This window comes from Schistocerca nitens, chromosome 3, assembly GCF_023898315.1.
Source record: "Schistocerca nitens isolate TAMUIC-IGC-003100 chromosome 3, iqSchNite1.1, whole genome shotgun sequence".
NCBI lineage: Eukaryota > Metazoa > Arthropoda > Insecta > Orthoptera > Acrididae > Schistocerca > Schistocerca nitens.
The window spans coordinates 629,313,408-629,318,704 of NC_064616.1; the positions used below are offsets into that span (position 1 = coordinate 629,313,408).

Genomic DNA, 5,297 nt, shown 5'->3' on the forward strand with positions numbered 1-5,297 from the left:
CAGACAGGGACGGGGGATCATCTACCGAAGATATGGGCTGGAAATGTAGAAATACGTTGAGATAAACTACTTTCACAAAGGACAGATTATTATTACGCAGAGCCTTTGAAGGAGTACCTCGTAAACGGCGAAGCTGGTCGAATGTTTTCGTGCTATTGTCGGAAGCATTTACGGTAAGAGGTAGAAGGGCAGTAAACTATCACTACGTGCTAAATGGTTCGACGTCCACGACTGTTCACAGAACGTGGGTTTCGGAGGCTTGTCTGCTCTGTTAAGTAGGATAGATTGTGATTTGTGGCATATCTGGCGAAAGAGTACAACGCTGGTGCACACACAGGAGTTTCGGGCATACTGTTCATGGTACGGTGTTGGACATGGAACCGCAGGAGATCACCCCTACGTGTTCACTTGTGGACCCAACGACATCGTGAATTACGATAGCATTTGGCATGGGACCATAGAAATTCGACCATTGATCAATGGAAACGTGTCGGCTCTTTGGGTTAATGACATTTTTGATACATTAGGTCGCTGGTCGTCTCCAGAAACGCCGTCATCGATGTGAACGGCTGCTCGAGAAGTACAGCGCATTACGGACGCAGGCTTATGGGAGCCGTATTATGCTAAGGAGACATTCTCCTGCTCTTGCATGGGACCTGTGGCAAATATCGAAGATACGCTGACAGCTGCGAACTACCTACATCCCATCATTCTTGACCTCTTCCCGGCGGCGGTGTCATCTTTCAGCAGTGTAATTGTTCCTGTCTGGGTGGCAGACCAGTGCAGGTGCAGTGCAGGAGCATTGTAGTTCACACACGTTGATGCCCAAATTCGTCTGATGTTAATCCCATCGAACCCTCTGGGTCGCTAACGTACGCTATCACCGCGTATGGAAATCAGCGGCTCGTTATTTACGAGAACTATGTAGCCATGTGCATAGACATCTATTTCCACATACCTCCACAAACCTACCAACCAACTGTCGGATCCCTGTCATGCAGAATCAATTATGTATTTCGTTCCAAAAAACGGACAAACAAACTAGTAAGCAGGTGGTCATAATGTTTTGACTCATCAGTGTATATCGCAAAGACAGGTTGAATGCCATTGACAGAGGCGTGTTCGTAGGTGTAAAAAAAAAAAGTACAAACTCACTAATAGAAATAATTTTGTTGAAGTTAAACGTAGAAGAAGGGTGAAACATGATCATCGGATGCTTTAATACGCCCTCTGCCGAAGGAGTAGTAGTGGCGGAACGTTGAGGGAAACTTCGAGAATACTTCACATAAATTTTCTGGTCATGTTATAATATTGGTTGGAGATTTCAACTTGTCAACTATAGACAAGGAGACTCAACGGTTTAAGGCGAGTAGTAGAAACATAGAATCATTTGAAGTTGTTCTAAATGTTCTTTCCGAAAATTACCCTCTGTAGGTAATTAGAAAATCGCCTGCTGTGCCGGCTGGGGTGGCCGAGCGGTTCTAGGCACTACAGTCTGAAACCGCGCGACCGGTACGGTCGTAGGTTCGAGTCCTGCCTCGGGCATTGATGTGTGTGATGTTCTTAGGTTAGTTACGTTTAAGTAGTTCTAAGTTCTAGGGGACTGATGACCTCAGAAGTTAAGTCCCATAGTGCTCAGAGCCATTTGAATCGACTGCTGTAAATAACATGTTAGATCTTTCGTTCCCAAACAGGCCCGAACTTTTAAGACACAGTTAGTGCAGAAGAGGAATACGGCTGTAAACAGGATTTCTGATTACCTGGGCGGTCAAATGAAAATTTCATCTCCAGCACTGGTAATGTTTTGCATCAACTGATGAAGTTCAAGCGTACTGTACGATACGCTTGAGAGAGGTATATGCCACGTAAAGTTGTGAGGAATGGGCGAAGACCTGCCGTGGTACGATAGACGTGTTTGAAAGCAGTGCTACGAAAGCAAAGAGAGGGTCAATGATAATTTTAACGAAGCCTAATCCTCACAAACAAACAAAACTGAACGAAACCAAAAGAAGAGCCTTGTGTGAAGCGTTCAACGAATTCGAACGTAAAATACTGTCCACCAACTTGGTAGAAAAGCCTAATAAATTCTAGTCTTACGTTGAATTAGTAAACGGGTCGAAACCATCTGTCCAGACACTCTGTGACCATGATGTCATCGGAACAAAGGATAGCAGAGAGAAGGCCGAGGTGCGAAACGTTCTTTGCATAAATGTTTCACTGAGCGAAATCGTACTGCATTTCCTCTTTTAAACTGTCACACGAACGTGAAAGGGGCATACATGGAAATAACTGACCATTTTATAGAAAAGTAACAAAAATCACGCAACAAAGGAAAGAAAACTGGATCTGTCCGAATACCAATACGGTTCTAGTTAGCGTCTTCGCAAGAACATGCTCCCTTCTAGCTGCAACTTACCATAGGTCCCTGAAGGATTGAAGCTGAGCCGGCCGAAGTGGCCGTGCGGTTAAAGGCGCTGCAGTCTGGAACCGCAAGACCGCTACGGTCGCAGGTTCGAATCCTGTCTCGGGCATGGATGTTTGTGATGTCCTTAGGTTAGTTAGGTTTAACTAGTTCTAAGTTCTAGGGGACTAATGACCTCAGCAGTTGAGTCCCATAGTGCTCAGAGCCATTTGAACCATTTTTGATTGAAGCTGAAACGTTCCTAGTGATTTAAAAGTAGTACAGGTCAATCCCGTTTTCAGGAAGGCTCCTCGAATAGACGCACAAAACCATAGGTATTATCGATAGCTTCGAATTTCATCAGAATTTTACGCTTCATTTCAACCGAGAACTTCTTATACAGGGACACCGTCACGAAAAACTTTGAAACCCTGCAGGCTTATAACTATTGTAGGTGAGTTGTCGAATTGAGGAACCTGTTTTCAATAGTGTGATTGGAATGAAGAGTTTCTAACAAACAGATCGCAGCATATCATCCTCAAACATGATAGATCTTCACACGTGAAAGTAACTTCGGGCCTACCCCTAGGGAGTGTTATACGACCATGCTTTTAAAAGTACATCTATATCACAATTAAATAACGTCGGAAGATCCATGAGGATCTTCGCGAATGACGCTGCTGTAGACAGGGAAGTCGCAATGATAGAAACAAGTAGCGAACTGTAAGATGACATGCAGAGATTTTGACGCTCGGTGCAGGGAGTTGCCGTTGATACTCAACATAAACAAATGTAATGCATTGCGCACAAGTAGTCAGAAATGTCCGTTACTGTGTGATTACATGGTTGCAAAATGACTAAAAGCAGTCATATCCATAAAATATTTAAGAATATGCTTACGGAGCGATTTAAAGTGGAACGAAAAATTGTTCAAATGGCTCTGAGGGACTTAGCATCTTAGGTCATCAGTCCCCTAGAACTTAGAACTACTTAAACCTAACTAACCTATGGTCAACATACACATCCATGCCCGAGGCAGGATTCGAACCTGCGATCTTAGCGGTAGCGCGGTTCCAGACTGAAGCGTCTAGAACCGCTCGGTCACTCTGGCTGGCAAAGTGGAACGACCACATAAAACTAGTCGCAGGTCAAGCAGATGCCATACTGAGACTCATCTGAAGAATCCTCAAGAAGTGTAGTTTATCTACAAAGGAGGTAGCTTACAAAACCCTCGTTCGACTGATATGCGAATATTGCTCGTCAGTCTCGGATGTGGCCAAATAGGAAGTGTATGCGGCTTGATCGATGACAGTGAATCTAAGGCGTCGGATTGTTCCACATGTCGCTCGTGCATGATCTGGCATTGACATGCTGATGAAAAACTAGAATTGTAAGATATACGACCAGTTTTAAAACATGAGGTAACAGGTCTATAATTTGGCAATAAATAACTGTGAGGACGGGGCGTGAGTCGTGCTTGGGTAGCTCAGTTGGTAGAGCACTTGCCCGCGGAAGGCAAAGGTCCCGAGTTCGAGTCTCGGTCCGGCACACAGTTTTAATCTGACAGGAAGTTTCAAAATAAATTAAAATTGACGTGATGAAGGAGAGGTTAATTCATGTGTGGACGAACTCTTCGAATGCGAAACTCAATTACAACACGCTGTTTCTCAAACACCTACATAGTTAAGTTACGGTGGAGGGTTTCAAAGAAGAATAAAGATGTGGAATGTTAATAACGTTTGATTAATTTAAAGGCTGTAAGAGTTTACACATACAAAATTGGGAGGCGTTACTTTTCAGCATGCCCTCGTAACTTTAATGTAAAATGAACAGACCCTATCCACTATTAGTTTTGCTAAGGATGGTCATCAAAAATGATTAATATTAGACAACAGAGTGTTTACATTTCATTTTACCTACCGTAGGTGCATAATGTTTCCGAACAAGCCAACTAGTTGTTAATTTTTCAGTAGCTGGATGGTGTTGTAAACGTTACCAATGAGTCGAAAATAGATAATCTATTTTTCGTAATACCTCTCAAAAGGTCAGCTGTCAATGAAATTGCCGAAGACAGAAGAAGGTAGAAAATTATATGATATCCCTATTAGACGATCTATAAACTTTAAGCTTTATGGACAACTGATACACTTGATTTGCAAACATGATCTAATGCACCATGACACGTCAAATGAAAATAGTTGAAATGCTCAGTTCTGACACGGGTTGTGAGGCAGTGCACCTAAGAAAACGTTGGCACCCTCCAGCTGGCGGGCTGATGTTTGCAGCAGCTGATCGTGAATCCAATGTTTGCAGGCAATATACTTCCTTCCCTGCCAATTTCCTTTTTGCGTAGAACGTGCTCTGCGGGTTGCCACTATCGGCTCACCTTGATCACGGCTAATGAGACTGATAGCGAGAGCTCTCTATTGATTATCCGACTGCTCTGACTTTGTAACTATAGATCCAAGTAAACTAGGCACGTGCATGGATTAGTAGTGGGGTGACAACGTAACTGTATCTGTCGAATCCTACATCTACACTTCACAAGTCACATTTCGGCAAGAGGCGGAACTATAAGGTTTCCACTCTTTCACAGTTCAATTCGAGAATGTACGCGGGAAAAGAGATTGTTATTTCGTATTTGTAGGACGTCGAATTTATTTAATTTTTTACGACATGACCATTTCACCAGATGCATCTTGAAGCAAGTAATATGCTGGAAGATACGATCACCCAGTTTTAACTGTAAGCCGGCCGCGGTGGTCTCGCGGTTCTAGGCGCGCAGTCCGGATCCGTGCGACTGCTACGGTCGCAGGTTCGAATCCTGCCTCGGGCATGGATGTGTGTGATGTCCTTAGGTTAGTTAGGTTTAAGTAGTTCTAAGTTCTAGGGGGAC

The 5,297-nt window shown here is 43.6% G+C and overlaps 1 non-coding gene across 1 annotated transcript; it reads left to right on the forward strand.

Moving 5' to 3' along the window:
• Nucleotides 1-3,875: 3,875 nt before the first annotated feature.
• Nucleotides 3,876-3,950, forward strand: Trnap-cgg (transfer RNA proline (anticodon CGG)). Its single transcript has one exon. It is a non-coding gene; the product is annotated as a tRNA-Pro (tRNA).
• Nucleotides 3,951-5,297: the final 1,347 nt, after the last annotated feature.